The sequence below is a fragment of the Phyllostomus hastatus genome, unplaced genomic scaffold (assembly GCF_019186645.2).
Source record: "Phyllostomus hastatus isolate PE091 unplaced genomic scaffold, TTU_PhHast_1.1 phas_scaffold_182, whole genome shotgun sequence".
Lineage (NCBI taxonomy): Eukaryota > Metazoa > Chordata > Mammalia > Chiroptera > Phyllostomidae > Phyllostomus > Phyllostomus hastatus.
Window position 1 is genome coordinate 6,072,140 of NW_025334013.1, and position 17,545 is coordinate 6,089,684.

Below are 17,545 nucleotides of genomic sequence, written 5' to 3' on the forward strand. Positions count from 1 at the left end.
ATGGTTTTACCTACAACTTAGTCCCCAAGGATCGCCAGGAAATGCAATCGCTTTGTATCATCTCTGGCAGCGTGATAAACACTGGCGTTCAGAGTAGATTTGCAGTTTTTCCAAGTGTCACAAAGCGAGACCATTTCTTTTTTGCCTTACTTTCTTCATTCACTGCACCCACCCCCTGCAAAGTCACAGATCCACAGAGGACGGCCGGAGGAAAGGAGAGGAGGAGAAAAAGTTGGTGTGTTCTCACACGCCAGACAGACTTTACTGATATTCTCCTAAAAAGGAGGGAAGAAGGGAGTTTAAAATATTTGGGTGAGTATTTAAAAAAAAATTAAAGCACTCTATTAAGTTCGAGTCAAAAACTCTTCCCTCTTCCCAGAGGCTAATTTTCCAAAAACAGATGGTCAGAATCTCAAAGAGAAGCAAGTACACCTCAACCCCCACAGGCAGAGAAATCTAACTTTGAACTTCCTTTTAAATTAAGGGGGGGGGCAAGATAAACTATTAATAAGTATGAAAAATTAGCTGAGCTGCAAGTTTTGTTTTTCTTATTCCAAAAATTCTTTAAACACAAGGGGAGCAGATATAAAGGAGAGGTTCCCATTTGAGTGACTTCCTATTTTTTTAAACAATAGTTGGGGTTTTTTTTTAGATTGGACTCTTTGATCTTGAAAGAATTTTGCTCTTATATGATGGGGGAGAAGGGGTGGTGGTGAAGTGATCTGTTTTAAATGATGATGCAACTTAGGGATCAAAGCCTTCGCTTTCTTCCAGCCATAATAAGCTGTACTTGCCACAAAGCGTGAGTCTCCCGGCTCCTCTGCTGGGTAAGAAGGAAATAAAATGCACTGAGACTCAGCAAGACGCGAAGTCTCTGCAAGGTGCAAAGTCGAGAGAGAGAGAGAGAGAGAGAGAGAGAGAGAGAGAGAGAGAGAGAGAGAGAGAGAGAGAGGGAGAAGCACTGCCCCTTTAAACGTTTTAGTGCATATGGAGTTTGATTTCTGAAAGAGATCAGTTTAACATCTCCATAGAAACCAGCAACAGATTATCATCAACAGAATAAATAACTAGTCTAATAAATTAAACAGGAGGCATAAGATCGCTGGAAACCTGATTACTGAAGTTCAACAATATTCCCCATAAACTCTCGTTAACCGCCTCTAAGGTGGCTAACAAGATGGGAAGGGGGGGGTGCTCGCTCTCCAATTCGCCGGGTTCAGGGTAGAGAAACGGTGGCCGCTGCCCGAAGGGAGAAGTTCCCCACCCTGCCCTTCAGGGGGTTTGAGAACTCGAAGGAACGCAAATCATACAGCGAAGTTTGGGAAGTGGGAAAGCGGCTGGGCGTCGGGGGAGGCAGCGCGAGTCGCCGAAGAAGGCGCGGGACGCGCCGCCCGCCCGGGACTCACCGCCGCACGGCCACCTCGGCGCAAACCCGGAGCTTTGCGCTTGGGCGCCGAACAGCCCAGCGCCCCCTCTGGGCACGTGGAGCGCAGCCCGGGCGCAGCCCCGGGGGACCAACTACCCCCCTCACCACGCCTCGCGCAGCTGCTCCTGCTCAGCTCGGACAGCTCCCTTTAGGAAGGCGACGTGCGTGGTGTGTGTGTGTGTGTGTGTGTGTGTGTGTGTGTGTGTGTGTCCGCGCGCGCGCCAAAGGGTGGGAGGGGGTGGGGGTGGGCGCACCAATTTACCCAGCGATCTGTTTTCCAGTCCCTTCTCAAGCTCTCACCGCGCCTGTACCAGCTTTGTGCCCTCCTAAATTTACCAACTTTGCCAATCGACTGCCCTGGCCTTCCCCCCTCGCTGCTCCCCACCTCTATGAATGTACGGGGTCTTGGCAGGACAACCACGCACTCCGAGAGGGTCGTGCCTCCAGACTCCACTGGGGCAGCGACGCATAATCCCCCCAATCACCCCTTGATCCGGACGGGTTTGGGGGAGCTCCAGGCTCATTGGAGGGGGTGTTGAGCTGTTTCCCTGTGGAACAAATCATACTCATACACACCCGCACCCGCACCGGCATCCTCCCCAGCGCGACTGGAAGGAGGTCCTCGCCGCACCCTGGGCCGGCTTCCCAAGCTGAGGCTGGGTCAAGAGGAACTTGAGTGTAGGGAGAAGCGGCCCCTTGCCTCTCTCGGCACTCTTCGCCTCCCCCAACTCTGGACCCGGGCTGGGGATGACTTGGAAGAAGAATCTGCACCCACCCCCTAGAAAAAAATCTATTATTATTATTTTAATCTACGCCCCCAGTGTCCCTCCTGCCGTGATTGACGGCGCATACACCTGTTCCCCTCGCCGAGGAGCTTTCAACGCCGGGGACGGACATTCGCCCAAATGCTCCGCAGCGGCCCAGCGCCAGCCCTCCGCCCTTGGCCGGCCAGCCCCTGCCCGCCACCCCAGCGCGCCCCTGCCCCACACCTTGCCACCCCAGCGGTTGCCCCCTCCCCTCCTAGGCCCGGTTCCCCCGCCCGCCCGCTCCCGGCCGCGCTGGCTTCGGAAAGAGAGAAAGAACAGAAAGCAAAACTTCCTGGCGGCCGACGGCCATCAGCTGCACATTCTGCAAATGCCACCGAGTAAAAATAAACCGGCCGCCGCTCCGCCCGGCCGGCTCACCCCCGACGCAAGGCTCGGCCCCCTGCCCCAGGAGCTCCCTGACTGCTGGTTGGGCCCTATCCCCCATTCCCGCGCGCCCCCTGGAGCCCCACTCCCCTGCACTCCTCTGCCAGCCACCACACGCTCCTTCGCCCTGAAGCTCGACCCCAAGTGACCAGGTGGCCCGGACCTCTTCCGTTTGGTGCCCCACTGTGCCCCACAAGCCACTCTTCTCTTCGTCCTCCACCTGGTGCCCATTTCAGCCGTGGGCCCCTGGATTCAGGGCTCCTCTTCCTCAAATGCTAAGCTCCGTGGTTATCCTCAGCCCACTCTCAGGGCACAGACTTCGCCAGACCCTCTCCCACCGCGGCCGAGCCCCCTGGGAGCGCACCGCTCCACCCGTCCGCCGGCCCGCCCGCCCAGCGTCCCACGTCTCGGGGCGCAACTTCTCTCCCAGCGCACACAACAACTGCGGCAACTCCCCCGAACTTTTCCCCGGACCCAGGCGGGCTCCGGCCGGCGGCCGCACGGCTCTGAGCCGGTGCCCCGGCTCCCTGTGCCCAGCACTGGCAGCTCTGTGCCCGGGGAGACTGGGGTGGGGGTGGGGGGTTAGGAGAGCCACCAGCCGCGCCCGGAGCAGCGCACTTGAGACAAACTTCCCAGGCACAAATGAAAAAGGGGACGCCGCTCCCCCCATCGAAACAACCCATGGCTTGCGTTTTCCCACCCGGAGGCACCCCTTCACACTCTGCACCTAAGGGAACACTGCCTACCTCTGCCGGTGGCACCTACACCCTGGTAGTGGGGCACAAGAGTCGGCTGGAGGGCTTTCCCCACCCACCCCTTCCCCTGGGCAAAGTCTTGCAAAGTCACCCCGGGTGCCCCTCACCCCTGCCTCCTTCTCTGCCCTAGAGAGCGCGTGAACCCCTGCAACTGGGGGTGGGGGAGCGTAGGGGAAAGGAGTGATTACACGGTATTGGCGAGCACCTGCCCCCCCTTGCCGAAGCCCGAAGCACGGGGGGCGCCCCCACCCTATTTGCAAAGTCCTGCACTCGCGCCTAGCACCTCCCCCTCTTCTCCCCTACCCCGCCGCCCCCTCAGTTGGAGTAAGTGACCCCCAGGAGGAGCAGCCCTCCCCTCCCTCGGAGCCGCGCGCTGGGCATTCCCCTGGCCACGGCGGGCGACGCGCCGCCCTGCGCCTGGGTGCCAGCCCTCCGTGCCCCCTGCCTCCCGCACGGCCGGAGTTGGGTGGCAGCCGCCGCGCGCTGGCTGGCTGGCTGGCTGGCTGGCTCTCTCGCTCGCTCGCTCGCCCGCTCCCAGCGAGCAAGCGGCAGCCCCGGGGGTGGGGGGCTGCACCCGGACAGAGGGCGAGACGCAGAAGCACCTCGGGAGGCTCGCGAAGCTGAGGGGTGTGGGGGGGCCGCGGCGGAGGGAGCGCCGAGTCTCTTACCTGCACTTGGGGCGGCTTTGGGTGACTTTCCAAGTCCGGGGGAAAAATGTGTGTGTGTGTTTGGGATGGAGCGCCGCGGGCGCGCATGCGCTACCCAAAGTTGCCGGATCCCGGATTTTTCGCTCCCAGTCTCCGCTCTCGCCCGCTGTGATTATGGAATTCTCCGCGGCCGAGCGGGCGACTGGGTGGCATGCAAAACCCGGGACGGATCGCGGGGCCGGGCTCCGCTCCGCCCTCGCACCCCCAGACCTTCCCCGTCTGGTTTCTTCCCACCCACCGCCCCGGCTGAGCTCGCCCTGCGCGCGCCCTGAGGCGCGGCCAGCCCAACAGCATCTGAGCGCTCTGGCAACCTTTTGCGCCTGGAGAAGCTTTCCACAATCCCCAAATGAGCGGAGCTGAGGCTGGTATAGACGAGAGAAAGGATCCGTGTGGGTTACTCTTCACCTGTTCTGAAGCCCAGAGAGCCAGTGGGCTTGCCACTTTTCGCGAAGAACTAGCTCTTTTCTGCAAGTTAAGATGTTAGGAACGTGATGTTCTCACTGTTCCACATCTGCTTTACACTGGCTTATTCTTTGCAAGGGGGTTTTTCATTCATTCCGTTGTGTGAGAAATAAATAAGTCTTTAAGCGGGCAGATAGGCAGTGAAGAATGAAGGAGGTGTATGTGTGTGTGTGCGTGTGTGCAGACAAGGAACATTAAAGTACATGAATAATATTATTTCAGGGTGAAAAGACCCGTGAAGAAAATAAAACAAGGCAATGGGATAAAGAGTGTCTCAGGAGAACTAACTTGCCCGGTCTCCAGGTGAAAGAGGGGGGTCTCTGGGAGGGGGGGCCTTCACACCGCATTGGAGAAACGACCTGTTCTCCCCCTTGGCCCATCCGGCCCCCCTTCCAGCTGGTTTGAGGTGGCCGTGCCAGGCTGAGGCTGGGGGTCAGCAGCAGCCCTCTGCCCAATAGCACTGCCCTGCCTTTCCCGGCCAGGGCCCCGCGCTGAGCTAGTCACTGTGCCTGTTTTTCCTTCTGAACAAGAGCAGGATGCAAATAACACCAGCTCGGAAAGAAAGGGGGAAACACTCAGACGGAGAGATAAGTGAGAAATGGGCCACAATGGCAAACCAAATAGCTAAATGGTTTGTAGAATAAGTGAATAAAAATTCAAAGTAGGACCTACGGGTTTGAGAAGTGTTCGACAGAGTGCGTTCAATACGAGCCACACGCCACAGGCTGATAACCATTGCTGCTAGGCTTTGGGCCTAGTCTGCGAGGTTTCAGCGGAGCTTCTCAGGACTGGGAGTGACCGGAAGCCCTGTATGGTGATTGTCCAAGAGAGACATCTGCTGGGATGCCTTCCACGCCCTGCCTAAGCTGGAAGTTAATGGGTAAATGGATAGAGACTGGGGGCTCTATGGCCCTCTGTCCCCAAGGTGGCCGAGATTTGCCTTGTCCCCAAAAAAGCCTCCAGATTTGAGGGAGGAGGCTTACCCGTCCCATGCCCTTTAGTGGCTGAGTGGCCTCGGCTTGTGTTAGACTGGCTGGGGTGAAAGCGGCTCCAAAACGGAGCGCACCTCCTTCCCACCCAGCGGAGGTCTAGGGTCAGGGTTTGTCTGCACAGGAAGGCCAGGTTTGGGGGCGAGACACACCTCTCGGGTCCATTTAACTTTCTCCACTCCTTAGCCCCATAATTAACAGGAAGCAGCAACACATTAATAATTAACAGTCCCCACTGACCACTGACCCATTACTCTCCACTGTCACCCCCCACCCCTGTCCAAGGCACCCTCGGTTCCCCGGAGTTGACTGCTGGCCTCTAAGTCCCTGGTGCCGGGTGACTCAGCGGAATGCACAGCCTCGGAGAGCTCAGGCCCAATCCTGACATTCTGCAGGAGGAGAAACTGAGGCACAGTGAGAGGTGGTGAGTCGAGGAGGGGCAAGGAAGGTCTTCTAAGTTTTGGTTCGGGACTTGTTCCACTCCCGGGCAGTAGGAAGAAGTGAGTGAGCGGCTTGGGCTTTGGGGGGTCACACCCCAGTGACTCCCCCAGCGGAGGAGTGACCTTGAGGAAGGCACCCGCCCCCTCTGTGCCTCAGTCGCCTCAACAGTAAAATGGGGGTAATAATAGTACTTACTGCCTGGGATTGTTGAGAGGCTAAAATGAGTTAATGCAGGAAAAGTGCCTGAGCCAAGACAGTGATCGATAAATGCCAGTAATTGTCATTGCTCCTTGGGACATCCAGTGCTCCCTCTACGTCTCATTGCTTCCTGTCCTCTCTCCCTTCCTTCTTCTCCTCTGTCCTTTTTTTTTCCCCCTCTCCAGCAACAGCTTGCTCTCATTCATTCATTCGGCAGGCATTTTCCCAGCCCCAGCGAGGAGCGGACCCTTCCCAGGGCTGGGGGGCCCAGGCCTTTTGAGCAGCTGGTTGAGGAGCGTGCTAGTCAACCCCCTCCCCACAGTCCCGCTCCAAGTCTCCCCTGCCCCCTCCCCCGACTGCCACATCTCACCCACCAAACTTTTATTAAAACATCTATTCTCCCCTTCACTTTTCTCAGATACTTTGCAGTTCTCCCATCCTCCAACAATGATAATAACACCAAAGCGAGGGGCCAGGAGAGAGCAGCACCCCCAAACAGGAGCCGCAGGTCTCTCCAGCCTCCCAGTGCCAGTGCCCCACTCCCACTCCTGCTCCCCTCACAGGGACTGAAATCAGATGTTCTTTCCCTCCTTTGCCTCATTTTAGCATTTCCCGAGTTTTCCCTGAGATGATACAAACCCCCGGACCTTACCTCCCTCCACCCTCCCCCGGGTCCCCTTATCCCCTCCGTGCTAGCTTCTTGCTGTCCTGGGAAACACCGAGCTTGTCCCTACCTCTGGGCCTTTGCACTTGCTCCTTCTGTGTCTGCGGCTGCCTCTTGGGCATTGTTCAGGTTCTGCTCCCTGAAGTCGCTCCCCAGCCCTCCTCCATCGCTTCACCCTGTCTGAGTGTCTGCAATGACTGGGCTTATTTCTGTGTCCCCACATGTCCTGTCCCGCTGCCCCTGCTAGTTGGGAGCTCCTCGAAGGCAGGGACTCGGTTCTGTGTCCCTTCATGTCCTCAGCTCCTCAAAGAGTGTCTGGCACATAGTAGGCCCTCGCCGTCTGTGCGTCAGGCACTGAATCGAGATAAGCCTCCACGGTCCCCGCCCTGGCAGGGCCTATACTGTAGGAGAATAACCAGAAAGCAACTGGGACAAAGTCTGGGGGAGGGGGAAGGAGCTGGCCCGATCCGGGAGTTGCCGGGATGGCACAGCGGCTTTGCTGAGTTTTCTACTCTCTGGCCTCCGGCTACGGGTGGGCAGTGGGGAAATGCCTGGCTCTGGTGAGCTGTCCCCCAACAGAGGAGGCTGCACTGGAAGCAGAGGAGGTGGGGTCCACTAAGGACTCTATTGAGGTCACCTAGCTATCCTGCTGCCCCAGGTGGGCTACAAGTGACCCAGCACCTTTCCCCTTTCTGAGTGTCCAAGGAGGACCCCCCCCCCCACCTTCCACAGAAGGCGAGCTTCCTGAGGGCAGGGTCTGTGTCTTCACAGCAGAAGCCAAGGAGCCGAGCCCAGTGCCGGGTGCCCCGGGGGCTCTCAGAGGTCGATGGGTGAACAAACAAATTTACACCCACCTGTTTGTGTATTCGGGAAAACTCTGCAAGTAATCCCATTTCAGCTGCCCGGTCAGTTTTCTTTCTTAAAAAAAAAAAAAGGTTATCCTGACCCAAGTATACTTTTTCATTGTTTTGAGAGAGAGAGAGAAAGGGAGGGAAGGGGGTGGTGAGAGAGAGAGAGAGAGAGAGAGAGAGAGAGAGAAAAACATCAGTTCCCCTGACCAGTTGCCTCGAGCAGGAATCGAACCCTCGAACTTTCCATCCACTCCCACCACACCAGCCAGGGCAGTTTTTTGAATTCTAATTCACCGCAGCGAGGGAAAGCAAGACCCAATCGTGGGGCAGTGTTTGCTGAGCGGTCATGTGCCGGGCACCCTGCTGAGCACTTGGTGTATTAGACCCTCACAGCAACTGCCATAAGGGCTGTTGCCGTAAACAATGTACTCCTCCTACAGATGGGGAAACCAAGGCACAGGGAAGTGACTTTCCCAAGGCTGAGCGGGGCTGTCTGACTCCACAGCCGATGTTTTTCACCCCCTGGGACCAGCTACTTGGTCTGGGGTGGGATTGGGGGGGAAGGCGGGGTTAGGGGGACAAAAACCTCCCTCCCCGACTGACTCCAGTGCAACAAGCTTTTTTTTTTTTTTTAACCTTTACTCTGAGTTTCACAAAGAGATGAAACTCGTGAGTGTGTTGGGAGTGGAGGAGGGAGCAGGCAGAACACATCAGTCCCTTACCTGTAAATCCTGTTTTAATCTGGGATAAGACAGAAGGAACCAAAGACATCACAGGACCAACCATCAGACTCTGTACCCGGTAAGCATCCCATCGACGGTGACCAAGAATCACTGTCTTCCAACGAACACATTACAGACCGCGTGCCCGTTTGCCTTTGTCCTCGGCTACCCCTGGTTCTGAGGTTCTCCTTGGGCGAGGCCTGTGTTTTGGGGGGTCACTGGACCTAGCATCGCCGTAGGTACTCAGGAGGCGCTTAGTGACAACAGACGCACAAATGCTTGAGATAAGGGATTGTGGTGATTACTGGGCAAGCTGTAATTAAAAATAAAAAGAGCTGAGTGCTTTTCTTTCCTTTACGGAAGTCTCCCTCTCCGGAGTCCCGGGAAGGGAGAGCCGGCGAGGGCTAAGCTGGGCTCCCGAATCCCATTCAGGTCGATCAGCGTGACCAGTCCCTCCTCCCCCCCAAAATTCCCTCGTTCTTTTCTGCAAGATACATGATTGTTTGCTTTTGACTAGATACATAACACATGTTTATTGCAGAAAATTCGCAAAATACAGATTAACAGGAAGGAGAAAATTTAAATCATCTGTAATACCACCAGCCATGAATAATCGCTGTTGACTTTGGTGGATGTATTTCCTGCCAGTCTAGATTTTTTTGCGTGTTTGTTTTCTCCACTTTGTGTTGTTTTATAAGAGCAGAGTCACACAGAACCTAACTTTCTTCTTCCTCTGTCATCTAGACGTAGCACGAACATTTTCTCATGTCGTTAAATCATCTTCTACATACACTATGATTTTTAATGGCTATGTTACAGAGTTTGATCGTAATTTACTTAACCAGCCCTCATTATTGAAAAGTTTGGACGTCGAACTCGTTTCCAATGTTTTTCATTATTATAAATAACCCAGATGAACACCCTTGTCCACAAATAATTGTGGAGTTAAAGAGCATGCGCACACGTTTTATTCCCCATGCCCAACTGCCCCTCCCAGAAGGCCGCGCGAACTTGCCCCCCCCCCCACCTGGAGCCCATCTCTCCGTAGCTCTGCAACCTTTGGTGTGCATTCTCTCCTCTCTCTCTCTGTCTCTCTCTCTCTCTCAACCCCTGTTCATTTAATGGGTGAAAGAGCCTGTGATTCTAGTAATGAATCCTTATTAGAACCATGCTGGCCACAAGCAGGGGCTGTTTCAAGGTTCGAGCGGCCTTCTCGTTGCAGGCAGCGAAGGGCAGACGCCTAGGAGCCGGGAGCCGCTGCTGAGAGCAGCCCTTTCACAGGCTCCTGAGGCTGCCGGAATCTCTACCTGAGCCCAGGCTCCTTGGGCACCTGCTCAGCCCTTGGGGGTGGAGGGGTGGGGTTTATCTCGGTCTTTCAGCCTCAACAGAGATGAGCTCCTGATTTCTTCCTCCCTCTCCGCCCACACCTTCCAGAAACCTCTCCAGACAGAGAAGCCTTAGGGACTTCTATGCCATAAATACTACCTGTTTTTCTGAGCTCAGGACCCATACTCTGCACCTGTTTTCACGCTCCCTGTTTGAGCTCACTCAGCTCCGGTCAAAGGGACGGGCTGTTTTGCTCTCCGGGCCAAACTTCTCCTTTTCTAGTGTGTTCTGATTAGTTTGCTTTTTTTGGTATTTATGTTTACCCCTGCCTGGTAACAAGAATAATGGCAGGTGACTAATTTTTTCCTTTTAGAAAACTTCCCTAGTCCCAGAGTCCCTCTAACCTTCTTCCACTTTTAATATCCTCTTAATCATCTAACTTTATTTATTTATTTTTAAGTCTTTTTTAAGACATTTTTTAAGATTTTATTTATTTATTTTTAGAGAGGGAAGGGAGGGAGAAAGAGAGAGAGAGAGAGAGAGGGAGAGAGAGCAAGGCATCAATGTGCGGTTGCTGGGGACCTGGCCTGCAACCCAGGCATGTGCCCTCACTGGGAATCGAACCTGCAATGCTTTGGTTCACAGCCCGTGCTCAATCCACTGAGCTACGCCAGCCAGGGCTTAATCTAACTTTTTTTAAAAATAGCTTTAAATTTCTGGGGGTTAAAAAAGGTAGTTTACATGCACTAGTAACAGTTCGGGAGAAACAGAGAAATACAAATGTAAATATAATGCAGAAAATAAAAAAACACCCACAATCTAAGAGCCATGTATGGGGGCGAATTGCACTCAAACGTTAAAAGAATGAATTTAAATGAGACCCACCAGGTACACCTTTCTGAGCCCGCCCAGCAGTCTGCCTACGCGGTTTGCGGATGTGTGTGCGTAGGAGCGTCGTTCACGCGCAGTGCCGAGGTGTGTGATTTTATCTGCGTGGGAGAGTGAGTGCGTACGCATGACCGAGGCCGCATGTCCCTTTAAAGGAGGGTTTGGGCCCATGAGGGTATGGCTTTGCCCACTGGAAGGTTACGTTCATGCTCTCCACAGACACCTGAGTACGGGGAGCTGCAGCCGGGTGAGGGGCAGGACTGGTCGCTGATGTCAGCTCTTACGAAAAGATCCATGGGCGACACCTACCCACTCCACACCTGCCAGGGCGGGGCAGGCCTGGCACCGGGGCCCTGTCGAGCAAGGGGAACTGAGTGAGGGAGAAGTCAAAGGGACCACCTGTCCTCAGAGCAAAGCCACACTCCCGGGGCCCTGTGGTTCCTGCCACAGAGCACGTGGGCCCCTATCTCAAGCCCTGCCCTCCCTCCTTCCTCTCCACCTCTCCCAGATCTGGAGTCAGCACGGGCCTCTGAGAGCAGAAGCAGCATGGACTGACTAGTCATGGCTACGCTGCTCTCTGTGCTAGGGTGCAATCCCGCCAGTGGGGTGGTGTGGCCAGGACGTGGGCCGGAGGCACCGGCTGTGAGACTCCGGAAGCAGCCACGCTTCCTCCCGACGGGCACCTGTGCAGGTGCCGGCCGCCGCCCGTGGCACTGTGTCTCTCAGAGGGCGGGGCCGGCCGGGGAGGCAGGAAAGGGCTGTTTTGCTGATGAGGTGCCCTCGTGTCACACGGACAGGAGTGCCAGGTAGCTGAATGTGGGTGGGGCAGGGCTGCCCTGCTGTGCCAGCTTGGCCCGGATGTGAGCGGCAGCCCGCCCCTCCGGCCTCACCTCTCAACACTCTCTCTGTCATGCAACCGCTCACCCTCTGCTCCAGCCACTTGGCGCTGCTGAGAGCTCCCCAGGCACCTCCCTGGGTCTCACCTCCAGGCCTTTGTGCAGGCAGTGCCCTCTGCCCTGAAGGCCTCTCCTCCCCTTCTTTGCCTGTGCTTCTCTCGCTCACCCATTAAGACCAAAGCAGGTATAACCTCCTCCAGGGAGCCTTCCCTGATTCCCCCCTGCCGAACACTGGGTTAGATACCTCCACTGGCCTCCCACAGCACTTATCACACTGTATTACAACTATTTCCTCGAAGCAGACTATGCATGGGTGCAACTTTTAAATCTAGGGTTGTATAATTGGTGTATTGGAACATGGATTTCTGAACTGAGTCACATGGGTACAAATCCCAGCTCTGCCACTTATAGTATGACCTCGAGCAAGTTCCTGATCTCCCTCGGCCCCAGGGTTCCCATTGGTCAAATGGCAACGAAATCAGTATCTGCCTCACAGCCTTGTCAGATGAATTAATTGAGATGATTCATGCGAAGCACTTAACCTGAATCACAAATAATAGCTGTTGTTATTATTATTTCCAGCATCCAGCAGAATGCTTAGAAACGGCCAGGTGGACGGGCAGCGCCTCTGTGTCTGGCGAGCGCGTGGCCGTGGGTGGGTGCGTGGCGTATGCCAGGGCCCGACGGCGTGAGGGGCGGACCGGCCCATCCGAGGAGCCAGGCCCTGGGTAGACGTGTGTGTCCACGCTGAAGGGTAATGGGCTGGTTATTTATGGTCATGGCTTAGGAGGAGGAAAAAAAGACAAACCAGTGTTCAGTAATGACAAAGTAATTACCTTTTTATTATTTTTTCAATAGGATTCAGAGAGAGAGAGTGGGCCCTGGCCCTGGCCAGGACATCCAGCCTGGTTTGGAGAATGTCCTGATGCTGCGGGTTACCGCCCCCCCCCCGCCCCAGGCAGGTGTGTGACCAAGGGAAAGGCTGGGAGGGCGGAGCCTCACCTCTACACAGAGCAGGGGGCAGGCACAGAGGGACAGGGCGGCCCAGGCTACAGAATAGGAGCTGCAGAGGGTGAGTTCTTCCGCCTCTTCGATGTGCGTTGTTCGCATCGGAGGGGCCAGACCCAGGGCCTCCGACATTTAACAGAGAACCCTCAGCGTGGGGAAACTGAGGCTCAGAGAGAGGAAGCCACTTGCTCGCCTGTGACCATGCAGCGAGCTGGTGGCCCAGTGGGAGCGGGGCCCAGGTCCTCTGACCCCAGGCCAGAGCTCGTCACCACCATGCGACCCATGGGGAAATGGGGGTCTGCCTGGACAGAGAGCTTTGGCCTCAGATTTGTGCTTGGAAGGGGTCTGATTTGCTAGAAGGTGATCTTTTCCAGAGTCCTTCAGGGGACTCTTGTTGGAGACATCATTTCAAGCACCAGGACCCCAGGTGGTCACTAGATGTCAATCGTGATTGTCATTATCTAGTCATAGCTAATGCGAGCAAGGGAACAAGATCAGCTGTAGCCTCTCATCCATCCATCCATCCTCCCACCCACCCATCCAGTCATTCATCCCTCCATCCATCCATCCAATCATCTACCCAATCATTCATCCCCCCATCCAAACTCCCACCCACCTACCTATCTGTCCACCCGTCCGCAGATCAGACAAACATCCAGTGTACACCCCCAGGCACCGGGCACCTGGGGGGCCTGGAGGTGCTGAGACGCACAGAACAGAACATCAGGAGCAGCCAGTGAAGAACTCAGTGACACAGAAGGCTTCTCAGAGGCGTCTACGGACAAGTGCAGGTGCATGAGGGGTGGTGACCTGACGGGGCGTCCAGCCCCTGCAGTTCTAGGTCCCGCTCTGTCACTTGCTTGCTGGGAGGTCCTAGATATACGTCCCTCCCGTTCTCTCCTTGCTGTGATTCCTTCCTCTGTCAGCGGAGAGGTTGGACTGGCTTGGGGGGCAGGTGAGCACTAAACAGAGAATGTTCTCTGGGTGGGCGGCCTTCTGAGCTGGAGATTGTGGAGCTGTATGGGGACAGGGGTCAGGGGGACAGGGGTTCGCTTGGTTTATAGTGGAAGGGCGAGGACCAGAGATTCTGGAGGAATAAGGAAGAGGACATGAAGGGTGGGGAGTCTGCCCTCCTCTCGGGATCTTCAAACCATTGCTCTGTTTTTCTTCTCCTGCCCAGGGGCTGCCCTGGGCCCGGGTCTCCTTATTCTGCTAACTGGCAAGGGCCCTGTCCCTTTGTCCTCTGGGCCCCGCCTCCCAGCCCCTGCCTCCCCGCGGCCGTGATAACCCACACGTAACACTCTGCCCTCCAGAATTTATTTTAAGGTCTTGGCTTGTTTATTTATTTTATTTAGAGATTTCTCGGTGCTTTGTGGGGAGGAAAATTCGAATGGGGTGATTATGAAATACTATTTCACCTCGCTGTTCATTCACAACAAACAAAGAGAAATGATTGGTGATTAAAAATGCATTCTCTCTGCTTGTTTTCTTTTGTTTTACCATTATGGAAATATTATAAATACGGAATACTAATCTGGACCTGCGGGGACCTCCCAGACCTTCCAGAAACCAAGGCTCCTGCTCTGCCCAGGGGCAATTCCACCGTCTCCTTGGGCCCCAAACCGAGGTTCAAATCCTCCCCAGAGAGACCCAGGCCGGGGGGTCCTGACAGTCAGTCGTCACTGGACAGGGACAGAAGTCTCCCCTTTTTCCTTGTCCCGGTTCCCTACTGTGGCAGAACTAGTCAAGGAGAGCAGAGCCGTGAATGTCAAGAACACGGGACCCATCCAAAAGTCACGATCGTCGTTTTCTCTCTGGAGTCAGGCTGCCTGAGCCCCGCTCCCTGCTCCACTGCTTCCTGGCTGTGTGACCTTGAGCACGTTACTTTACCTCTCTGAGCTCCCGGTGAGTCCTCTGTACAATGGAGGTGAAATCGCTACCCAGCGCCTAGGGTTGCTGCGAGGATGGAGTGGGATCACATCTTATCACAGAGCCTGGCAAACAGGAGTTTGCCGTGATTGTTGGCTCTATAGCGATTCATACCCCCTGTCCCCAGTCCTATGCTGGGTCCCAGCTTCTCCCGCCCCCTGGAAGGTGAGTGAGCTGCACTGGTCGCTGTGGAAGTTGCCCCCAGTCTGGCGGGTGAGGCTTCAGCCTCCGGGGTGGGGTGCAGAGGGGATAGCCTCACCCCCCTTGACTTTCTCGAGACCTTGCCATCTTCTCCTGAACACAGCCTGTACCTGCTCGGGCGTCCTAATCACAGCTGGCTTCCTTAGGTCTTTTTTTTTTTTTTTTTTTGAGCCATAACCCCGGCACCTCCCCATTTATTTCAACCACAGACAAATAAATAAGAGACGAAAGGCCCGATGCAATTCCGAAGTGTTACACCAAGTCCAGATAAACAGCGAGGGCTGTGGTGTCCGCGTTCCTTTTATCTTTCACTTTATTTAACCAAATTAACTGCTCTCCTTGTCCCCTGCGTGTGAGTGTCTCTCTCTCTGTCATATAAAATACAATCACGCTTGCTTGCTACATGTTTCAGATACTTTATCATTAACATCAATTCCAGCCAAATTAGGAGTTTCTCCCAACATAATTGCCCTTCCCATTATCCAGCACTTTATTTTTTCAAAGCACTTTTCGACCATTAATTAGTTAACCCTTAGGACGCCCCAGAGCAGGCGTTCAATGTCACCCTCCCTGTCTCCCAGCTGTGGTGGGGAGGGACCGGCTAGTTCGTGGGAAGTCACCCTGGTCGTGGGGGCTGGGAGCTGGGGCTGGACCTTGGATATTCTCCCTCTGGCCTCCGACCCTCTGTCTCAGCACCCGGTCCAGGTCCCAGGTCCGGGCTGCAGCCGACTCTGATCTCATCTGAGCTGGCAGGGTGGGGAGGGGGGTCCCCGACACCTTTCGGTCCCCTCACTCTGGGTTCCCTCTATGGCTCGCTGAAGGAAGGGGGGAGGGGAATGGGAGGCTGGCTGGGGTCTGCCACCTTCTTGGCTGTGACACCCGAATGAGAACAAGACGCCCAGCAGACAGAGGGGACAAGCAGGGGCCGCGTCTGTAGCCCAAACCGTTTATTTGCCCCCCCACCACCACCACCGAGCACCCATGGGTGCCACCAAGGTACCAGGGACCAGACGCCCCTCCCTGGGAATCCTGGGAATGTCCAGTAAGCTGAGTGCTTCTGGCTTACGGCTGTGGTTGCCGCAGCCAAGGTGAGGGAGGACTTGCAGATGGTCTGGGACATTGGGGGTCGTGGGCACCCATTCCGGAAGTGGCGGTGGCTACCGACCGGGGCCTAGCTCCCTCCGTAATTCTGCCAGCGCTTTGTCCTCCCCTAGCCAGAGGCAGCCGTGGTCTTCGTGGGTCCCATGCTGGCTGGGCACGTGAAAACTTGGGAGCGGCTGTTTGGGAAGATTCAGGGGAGCCGTCCGGGGAAAACAAAGTTATTGATTTCTCGGACGGGGTTCTGGCGTGTCAAGGTGAACCCTGCTTGCGGCTGCTAGGGATACACTGTGGAGCTATCGGTATTTCACATGCACGGCCTCTCCATAACCCTAACTTCTTTCATGATTTTTTTCCCCTTAAAATACAGGAGCTGGCTCCCCCAGGGGCATTGCCAGGAACCTTCAGGGAAGTTTTCCAAGCCGCTCCTTAACTCAGAGCCCGGTGAGTTTCCCGAGCTTTTCATTCTCAGGGTTCTGCGATTTTCCGTCTGCCTCCAGGCTGGGCCCGAGCCCGAGCAAAGGCAGCCCTGCAGACAGAACACCCCCCGCCAGCCCGGGAGCCGCCCCCACGCTCCCCGCGCTACCGCTCTGCGGGACACGAGGCCGCAGGCCGCTTTCTCAAGCCAAAGGATGGATTCCAGAGGAGCAGGCAGACGGCACACTGACCGCTCTGCGGTCAGACGGTCGGACGCCCTGGGCTCCGAACCTCGGCTCTGCCACAGCTAACTAGCAGCTTGACCTTGGGCAAGGTGGCTTCCAGAAGCCTCAGTTTTTCAGCTGTCAGGTGGCGCGGCTACCAGGGCTAAGTGAGGTCAACTCCGTGAGGGTCTCCGCTCAGAGCCTGGCCCGTACGTCGTGGGTGCCCGTGGCCGTGAGCTATCCTTCCAGTCAAGGGGCGGACGGTGGGCTTTACGATGGCTTTCATTCCTCCAACGCCCTTTCCTTTCCTTTTTTCTCCATCTAACCTCTTTCGGGGCCTGGGTCCGACTCTGTAAGCAAGGCTACACGATTAGACGACACTCCAGTTCTCAAGCCCTTCGTTTCCCAGGGAAGGGCAGGCGTGGAAAGGGGGCAGGACCTGGTCGGCTCCAAGCACCTGACCTGCTGCCCCAGACACGTCACCTTCCACACGACGCCCCCCCCAGCCCCCGGCCTCCCGTTCAGCCCCACCGCCAGTCACCACCGGTGCCACAAGGTGGGACGATGTCCGTTCTGTCCAGGGTCTCCTCCCTAGTTCCCATCAGGGTGCCTGGGAGGTGGCAGCAGCTTCGTAGACACCAGCGAACACCCAAATTGTAACAGGGAACAGTTCAAGACTGACAAAAGCCACAGGCCGCTCTGTGCTCGCTGCCCCTGACTTTGGAGCTTCCGTAGGAAGGAAGACCCTACATGTTCTCCCCGAACCATTGATTTTCCTGTCCACGCCCACGCATGTGTTCGTTTATTCACTCACGGACATGCACTGAGGGTCAAGAGCAGCTGACCTGGGTTTGAATCTCGGCCCCATCCCTTACCAGCCGGGAGACCTTGGGGCAAGAGACCTCGCCACACTGAGCCTGGGCGGGCTCATGCGTGAGAGGGAGTGAGGGTGCTCGGCGTGCCCGGCTGCTGTCGGGAGCTCGTGGGGAAGGAATGTCCAGCACTTAGCACAGCGCCCGGCACTCAGCAGGCCCTGCCTAAGGGGCACTTTTTTTTTTAACGGGCAAAACGGACTCTTAGGAGCATGGGGGAGCAGCTGAATTTGAGTGTCTGCGTGTAGTGGCCAGTGGTCCTGTAGGACCACCGGCCAGTT

General features: G+C 55.9%; 1 protein-coding gene across 1 annotated transcript in view; it reads right to left on the bottom strand.

The window, feature by feature from the left end:
• The window catches only part of CASZ1 (castor zinc finger 1), a 148,018-nt gene extending 143,850 nt beyond the window's left edge, over window positions 1-4,168 (bottom strand). The window contains exon 1 of the mRNA XM_045858532.1: window positions 4,040-4,168. The gene's annotated coding sequence lies outside the window, so the exon portion shown is untranslated. The remainder of the gene's footprint in view (window positions 1-4,039) is intronic.
• Window positions 4,169-17,545: the final 13,377 nt, after the last annotated feature.